This window comes from Crocodylus porosus, unplaced genomic scaffold (genome assembly GCF_001723895.1).
Source record: "Crocodylus porosus isolate Cpor-Errol unplaced genomic scaffold, CroPor_comp1, whole genome shotgun sequence".
NCBI lineage: Eukaryota > Metazoa > Chordata > Crocodylia > Crocodylidae > Crocodylus > Crocodylus porosus.
In genome coordinates this window covers 40,754,001-40,763,332 of record NW_017728949.1, presented here as the reverse complement: position 1 = coordinate 40,763,332, position 9,332 = coordinate 40,754,001, and positions in this window count along the sequence as shown.

Below are 9,332 nucleotides of genomic sequence, written 5' to 3'. Positions count from 1 at the left end.
TAGTTGGAGTTCAGTTGCAGCCTTGGCTTTCCTGGTTTGCTCCCTGCAGGACCGGATCAGTGCAGAATAATCCTCCTTGGAGGTGAATCCCATCCTCCATCCTTTGTAGGCTTTCCTTTTTAGCTGTAGGAGGTCCACTAGGTCCCTGGAGAGCCAAGAGGGCTGCTGTGCCTTCTTGCTGCCTTTCCTCCATGTTGGAATAGATTTATTACATTTATATAATCATGAATGTACTTTAAATGGGGGGCATGAAAAAGAGGAGAAAGAGGGCCTAAGCTACTCTTGCAGGAGAAGAGTGGTGGCCACAAAGGCTGCTTACAGACATGAAAAAACAAAACAAAAGTGTACTTTACTGGAAGAAGCAGCCGACTCCTCAGCATCTGTATAGATAGGGCACTTCAGCAAAGCTTTTTGGCTTTTTGGCACTTTTACTAATAGTAGATTCAGTCAGATATTAGATAAAAGCACCAAAAAGCCCCGCTTAAAAGGCTTGGTAAAAACATCTCATTGTTCTAGTTGCATCAGCTTCAGACTACCTAGTCTAAACATGTCAGACTACCTTTCTTTTAGGCATAATCCATTAAATAATTACTGCAAAATACACAGGAAGAGTCTGCCCAGCTGGATGAGCTGACCTAAGCATAGGTTAATCAGTTACTGAAAGTGGCCTAATCTAATATTCTACATGACCAAAACTCACCCATTTCTTTAGTCTGGTTTTATTAACAAAAAGTTAACAATGAGATCACAAACTCAGTGTAAACCATCTTCTTAGAAGCCCTAGAAGCAGCCAAGCCTAACTCTGAATTAGTGCCTAAATCTCAAATTTGCCTGAGTTATGCTCAGTGCAAAACTCATGTTGAGAAAAGGAACACAAGGAGCAAGGCCTCCAGTCATAAGTGCTACTTTAGCTTGCATCAGTCTCTGTTTCCCACAAGGCCATTTTGGCAGGCCACGGGAGCACTGCAGCTATATTGCTTCCTGCACATCTCTCTAATGGTGAGAAAAACAGGAGAAACAGGAGACACTAGCACAAAGCCTGCTTTGTATTGCTGGATTCAGCTTTCTCTCTGTCAAGATCACCAAAGTTATTTCATCCACAGCTAGACAGGGTATGGAGCCACCTACATGACAAAATCAGTGAAAATTTCCTTAACAATTTCCCAGCCACATCTACATAAGCTAACAGTGTTTCAGGCAGAAGCTATCAGCTTGTTACAGACAGTATTTAGTTTTTGCAGTGATATGTAGTTCAGACAGAGCACTGGTTTTCTGAGTGACTATTATGCAAAAAAAGGGAAATTCAATTCTAGTTCTCATTTACAACACTCCTACTTGAGACTTCTGGGCTGTACTCCAGGAAGAACTGCCTAATGGATGGTCAGTCTAAGTGACTGATAAGTGCACTGTGCTAAATCATGTAACCTCTAGCCAGCTCACTGTAGATGGTATCCACAGTGCTACTTGGGCCATTATGATGAGCCCGTGCCAAGCATTTCCCCACTGGTTTCATTTGATTTGTTTGCCTAGATCGGCTTTTCAGACCCCTTTTAGTACCAGCATAGTTGTTTCTGCCGCTTGCTTTGAGCAGGCAATAGATGAAATTTGTAAGGCACACACCACAGTATGGCCAACATTTTCAAGCCTCAGAGTAGAGGGACAAGGAAGTTCTGTTGCCAGCTGTTGCATGGATTTACTCAGAAACCCTTTATCCTGATACCTTTTGGGCTAGGGACAGAAGTTACACATAAACTGGTTTAAGTCATTAGAAACTGGTTTAACCCTGTAACAGAACAGAAGCGCAGTGCGCATAAATCAGTTTCAAAATGACTGAAACTGGTTTAAGATAAACCTGGTTGAATGTAATATCAAACTTAACTGATTTGGGTCAAATCGGTTTATGAAACTTCTGTTCCAGACCCCTTCCTGGTTCAAGTTAAATCACAGTCCCCCATGCTGGCTGTGTCAGAGAGGTATGCTCTAGCACATCTGGCCTGAGCCACTGCAGGCATATATGGCTGCATTTCCTGAATCAGAAGTAAATGTATGTTCAGTTATTTCTCAATTTAATCTCTGCATCTTAGACTAACGTGCAAAGACTGAATTGATTCAGCCTTGGGCTTTTTGACTGTCTGTACTTTTTGAAGGCCAGTTAGCTCATTTCTCACCAAACAAACTTCAATCTCTAACACAAAAAAAACCCAAACCAAAATCCTCTATCCTCTTCAGATATTAGGAAAAGCCATTTTCCCCTCTGGCTTTTCCTCAGCACAGCAGCTTGCCTTCTCCTTCTTGCAAATTGTTGCCCCGCAACTTGTCCTCCACTTCTAGCACTCTCTGACGGTTTAAAAAAAAATCTCAGTGGGACACTCCCTCATTAGCAAAGTTCCACACATCTGAAAACGGGGCTGGCTGCCCCTTCCTAAGGAACAGACAACCATTTCTACTGCCTTGGTTCCCTCATAAAATTACTTGAAGTGGTGCTGTTTTGATTTTGATGAAGGTGGTGGGAAGTAGAACATGGCATTACTGGACTGAAAATGTTGGCTGTTGTTGTGTACAGTCTTATCAATATCCTTTTTTATGTACCACCCAAGCCCTGCAATCAGGGGGCATGCGTGAAAGAAACTTTGGGCAGTATTTTGATGTAATGCAGGGATGGGCAATTATTTCAGGCAGTGGGCCACTTACTGAGTTTTGGCAAGCCACTGAGGGCCACACAACAGGCAGCCAGGGACATAAAATATTAATTTTCTAAATTTTTTAGGGGCCTCGCGGGCCAGATAGAATGGCTTAGCGGGCCGCATCTGGCCCACGGGCCGCATTTTGCCCACTTCTGATATAATGTATGTGTTCAAATAGTGACATTTTCATGTTGAAATAAACACATGCGTGTTTTTAAAAGTACTGTATGTTGCTTTTCTCTGGTGCTAAGCATTGCTGCCAGTTAAGTTTGCAAGGAGCTCAGATCTTCTGGAAATCAGGCCACTTATTTGGACATCCTCCAGATTTGAATATTTGGGCCATCAGATTTAGTTTACTGTTCTCAGACTACTAAAGGGTTACAGACAAGTGTCAGGGGTGAAAATAACCCTCTCTACATTGTTAAATAGAAGGTGTAAGCAGGTTACTTTACCTGCAAGCTTCTCTAAGTGGGTTTTGCCTCCTCAGGGGCTCCTCAGAGATTTCATAGACATTAGGGCTGGAAGGGACCTTGCAAGATCATCAGGTCTAGCCCCCTGCCCAAGGGTCAGGAAGTCAGCTGGGGTCAGATCACCCCAGTAAGATAAAAATCCTCAGCCAGTTCTCACAAATATAACAGGTTTTGAACAAATACCCTGTTTTCCTGTTCTGGATACTAGGAAGGATCCTCTGTGGCTGAGGCCCCAGCACAGCAGTCAGACCCCTCAGTGCAGCAGACAGATCATCTCACTGCTTCTGGCTCACAACTGTAACCTAACAGTTCACTCCTTGCTGCTCTTTTCGCTGCGTTTTTAAGCTCCCAGTGAACCACTCCCTTATCAGCAGCCTCCCCACAGCTACAACTACTCAACAAGGCTGGCAGCCCCCTCCTATGGGGAAAAGGCACCCTATTACAGAAGCACTACAGGCAAGAAGTTATGATATTGAAAAGGTGGCATAGTATAAAAATTGTAGCACTGATTACTTTCTTTTCACATCCAGTTCATTACATTTTTATAGAATTTTTCAGAACTAGATTCTAGACCAATTCAAGATTGGAATCAAACAGAAGTATATTGTTGGTTGTAACAGGGCACCCGATATGGTGCTTGGGATGGGGGAAAAGGAGATATACCAGTGGGAATGAAGGGAAAAAGTTACTGGACCATGGCGGGAAAAGCGAGACAACACTGAGCACTGGGACCCCAGGTGATCCCAATGAAGTTCTGCCTGGACTCTAGCAGGGCCACACATGGCAGATTGGCTCCTGTGGGGAGGAGCCAGAAGATAAAAAGGGAAAAGAGACAGATTGCCCCCAGGGCAGGGTCCAGCTGGAGAAGATGGAGCTGCGACAAGCAGTGCACCTGGAATGGTGAGCTGAGGTACTTACTGAAGGTACTTACTAAAGACTGAAGAGCAGAAGCAATGTCCAGGAAGAGTAGGCGAGTGATGGTTCAGGTGAGTGCCGAGTCAGAAGGGAAGGGCTTCACTTGTAGGAGGGAAGACAGGAGAAGATGAAGTGAGGAGGTACGGGGAGGCAGACAAACTCTTCCACCCTCATTACCAAGAGGGAATTCAGGGAAAGGGGACTGGGAATAACTGTAGAACTGTAGGCATCTGCCTAAATTACTAAAGAGTCATGGAGGCTGGGACCCTGAGGATCTAAGGGCCAGTTCTCCCAGGCTGAGAGCCTCAAAATGCTGTTAAGTCCTCATGGGGGCTGTGAAGAGAACAGCTCCAATCCAAGGGAGGGCAGTGGAATGCCATCTTCCTAGGGATAGTTGAGACAGGACAAGAAAGGGACAGGGAGGGAAGGAAGGGAAGTGGGGAGACACTTGTAATCATGAGACCCGTGAAGGGAAGGTAGGAGCCTTGTGAAGAAACTCTGGTCAATACCTCAAGGCGTATTAGGAAGACCACCTCCCAAGCTTTGTGTTCTTTCTTAATATATCTATTTTTCCATCAAGGCATAGCAGGTGACTGAGGAAGAACAATGAGACTAAACACCAGGGATCGACCATAACACCCGTGGTACCAGCACAGTGTTTACATTGGTGAACACGGATTGATGATTTTGTAGGACATTGGAAAGAAATTTGCTTGGAAACTAAAAAAAATCTGTACATAATCCATGGCAAGGACAAATGAGTGGGGGATGCTGCAGTATACACAGGGTAACTGCCATTTGGTAACTGAGTTACAGATTATCACAGCAGAATGGGGTTTCTGCTGATTGCCCTGAGGTTTGAATTTCATAGGGTGAAGAATTTAAAAAAGCTGGCTGCTGTTGCCAGAATCAAATACTAATGACAAATCAATATTTGCCACCAAAAGCAGCTGCTTGGTTTCAGCTCCTTTGAATATTGCCTCCCATGGCAGCATGGGTGGATCTAGGAATTTGAAAAGAGGGGTGCAGATGGTGTAGTACATTATCACGTATGACATGACAAATATTTTTGTCCAGTTAAAAAAACCCCAAACAAATTAGAAGCTTTTCTTCTATGCTTCAGGCAGAGGACTATATTATTCAGTTTAAGATTTAAACAAAAATAATAACCTAATTGGAATATGCATAAATTCACTAAATAATATATTATGTAGCAATAACACAACAAATTAGGCCAGACATAATCAAAAGATGTTGTTTCTTTAGTGCTGTAATCATTAGAATTAAATGTACTTCTAGTCAGATTTATAAATCAAAATCTAGTGTTTTTGGCTAGGAACAGAAATCACACAAACTGGTATAAGGGATTGGAAACTGGTTCAAATCCATAACACAACAGAAATTCAAGGCACATAAACCACTTTAAAAATGGCTGAGACCAGTTCAAGATAAACCTGTATGTATGTAGTATCAGACTACTTAACTTCTTCTCCAGATCCCCTCCAGATTCAACTTAACTCACAGTTTGCCAGCATCCCAGGATGCTTTGCCTCTTCCCTAAAACCCCCCATTTGCAGGGTGGGTGGGCTAGCCTTGATCTAAGCTCTCTACTTCAGCTGAGGAGGAGAGGTCTTCCTGCCCTTCTTCCCCGCCTCCAGCTTCTGGCCCGGCCCACTGCAGGCCTGTGGCTGCATTTCTGGAATCAAAAGTGAATGTCTGTTCACTTGCTTATTAGTTTAACCTACAGATTTTAGACAACCCTGAAAAGATTGAATAGATTCAGCCTCAATCTTACTAACTACCTGTACTTAGTTCTGAAGTGCCATAACAGGGTATCCAACATTTCACTGACAGTTATTTCCACACCTGAGTTAATATTTTAGCTATAGCTAAAAGCAGTCCGCAGGGCTGTGAAATAGGCACTACATTATCAGCAGGAGCTAGCTAGCAGCAAAATTAATACTTTCATAGATTGTAAGGCTGGAAGGCACCTTGGAAGATCATCAGATCCAGCCCCCTGCACCAAACAGGAAAGATAACTGGGGTCAGGTGACCCCCAGCAAGGTGACTGTCTAGTCTCCTCTTGAAGATTTCCAGAGTAGATGATTGCACCACCTCTGGAGGGAGCTTATTCCACAGTCTGGACACCCTGACTGCGGATACATTTTTCCTAATGTTGAGCCTGAATCGGTCTTTCAGGAGTTTGTAGCCATTACTCCTGGTTTTCCCCTTGGGTGCCCTGGTGAACAGTTGCTCACTGAACCCATTATGTACTCCCCTAGTGCAGTGGTAAGCTGCTACCAGGTCCCTGCTCAGCCTTCTTTTCTTCAGTCTGAAGAGTCAGCATTTCCTCATATTGCTTGCGATTTGCAGAAGTGAGGATAGGTTTATTAGTGGAACATAAGACCATTAAAGAGGAGAGAAAGTCATCAATACCTGCGGAATGAAGAGAGATTAATAGAAATTAGGTCCATTAACTCCCTCACTGCTGCCAATAGAGATGTGCAACTGGTACTGCTGGGGAGCTGGTTTTAAACTTTGGGTGTTTTGGGAAGGGGTTGTAACTACTCCATTGATCCCCACCTTTGGTTTTGGCCCTGCACAGTAGATGAGTTCCAACATGCAGTTCAGAAATCCACCTTGGCTTTTCAGCAGGCCTTTCAGTCGTTGTTAGCTAACCCAGGTGTAACAGGAGTAACAAACCCTAAGGTATTTCACCAAAACCTCATTAGCTTGCCGTTAGCCATTTGAGACTATTATGGGCAATGAAATACTTATTATAGCTAGAATATAACTAACAGAGCAATTCACATGCAAGAAAAGTCAGCCTCAAAAACAGTGCAACTCCTTTAACAATTTTGTCCTGGCTACTATTCAAGTATGAGTCTACTTGCATAACTCATCTTTTCAACAGATACTGAATATTTCCATGACAAACACCACACATGAATTTAATCTGTAATGTAGCTGCTAAGCAGATCCATATATCCTGTTCTTCTAGGTCAATGGACTCAGTGATCTAATAGGCCTTTAGTACCTATGTTTCCTATAATCATGATCACTCGGTAGGCTGTGTTAAAAAGATCTACTGAAATTGATTTACCAGAAGAAAAAAACAACCCATTATGTCACATGGATGACTGAGCAACTGAGCATAAGGAATTGTTTTTTTCAGAGAGGTACCCTGAAGGCTCCCTCTTTCCTTTCTCTTCTCCTATAAAAACACCTAATTTCATGGTGAGCCTCACTTTAGCTGAGGAGAACAGTGCTTCTTAACACATCCACTAGAGAAGACCATGACAAAGTGAGGTAGAGTGCTCCATCCTATGCAGTCTAACAAGACTGTGATTCCTGATGGGCCTAAGATTTTAAAGGTTTATTAAAAGTAAAGGAACACGCTTCTCTAGATCCAGAGTAACATACAAAGCGGTGTGATTTTATTACAGGTGAGATTATAAACTGGTGTAGTTTAATTGGTGCAACTTTGAATATGGCCATTCTTACTCTGATATAAAATATGGTTTATATCAGTTTATTTAAAGGGGCAAAGTAAACTGCTACATATAGAAGTAAGTATGTCCACACAGGGGTTTAATGGAAGCCATTCAAGTTTGTGTATGGAAACACTATAAAGGAAGAATACACTTTTTCTTACAAATGCTATATTATTCTTCATAACCACTGTGAATATGTTGCTTCGATCTGACAGTCATTGCAGTACAACTGCTGGCTTGGGGTGCTCTTAAGTAGCACCTTATGATCAGACAAATGCTAAAGAAATAATTTATAACTAGCTTCCGATAAGACCAACCAATAATGAAATTATTTTGTGACAATTTTTACATTTTGGTTTAAGATTATTCCATAGTAAGTTATGTTAAAACTATTACGTACTAGTAATGGCAGCAGTGCTGTATGAAATGCTGTATAAATGCTGTAAGGAGTGGAAAGAGGAGACAGATATTAACAGCAAATCTTTGTCATCAGTCAGCTGTTAGCTGCTACTGTAAATGTTGAGGGTAATGCTTACATTTCAAATGTACTCATTACCGTTAGCCATTGAAATATTCACCTGAACACAGCCCACCCATGGCTACCGTCTTCTGGACCCCAGTTACAACCATTTCTTATTAGGGTGGCCATCATAGAAGATATTCTGGTTTTCTGCTACTCTGTCCTCTATTGATATTAAACCTGATGCCTTTTTCCTCTAAATAGAATGCTCAGCTGACAGGTAAGAGAACCACTATCAGAAGAACACTACTAGTCATAGCTTTTCATGAAGTTATTTGCAGACTGAATTTCAACTCCCTGAGTTGCTTTAGATATTAGGACTTTCCTGGATGCTTTATGTTTGGCACACTGATCTTAAATGAGGGTAGTGGGCTGACTTTAACCTTTTGGTTGCTGATCCTCACTGGGTACATCCACTCATGCAAGCATGTGCACTTGCAGCAGCTCAAATAGAAGCGTGCAAATTGGAGCTGGGGCTTTTTGCCTCAGTGCATGTGCTTGGACATGCACTTTGTTGTGAAGCAAACTGTGCCACTTGGGGCAAAATAACCCTGCCTGGTTCCTCCCAGATCTGTAGCTAGGGGGAGCTAGAGCCCCAGGGCCAGCACCTGTGCTGTCTCCGCAGTACAAAAAGCTGTCCTGTCCTGGCCCCAGCAGTACAAAAAGCTCAGGGCTACTCACTCTCAGGAGCTTCTGGGGCCCAGCTAATTGGTACTTGGGGATACTACCTCTTGTGCCAGCTGGACTGCTGAAGGTGCCCTGAGAATTCCCTGTACCCTCTACCCACTACAGCAGTCTGGCAGTGGGGGCTGCTGCATGGCTGTGACCTTCTGTGTGCCCGCCAGACTGGGATGAGGCATCTGCCCCTCTGGGACAGCTGCCAATGGGCAGTGGCTGCAGTGTTGGCCTTTGTGCGGCACTACTGCCACGTGTGCCCCCTGCCTGGCCACCTGGGCAACTATTGCCTGGAAGATATTCCGGGTGTGGTGGCTTGCTTTGAACTGTCAAAGCATGTCGTCCTGGCTCTAATTGGCCAGGAGGTCAGCCACAGCCAGCTGGGTCCAAGGTGCCAGCTCTGAGCAGGCAGGGTCCTGCCACTGGTACCCCTAACAGGAATTCTGGTGTTCCCTATGGGAAAACTGAAAAAACCCTGATAAAAAATCCCAAAGTCACTCTGTAAAATACCCCAAAATCCATGTTCCTCCATAATTAAAACAAAAGACCACTATAAGGAGAGAGAGAGAGGGAG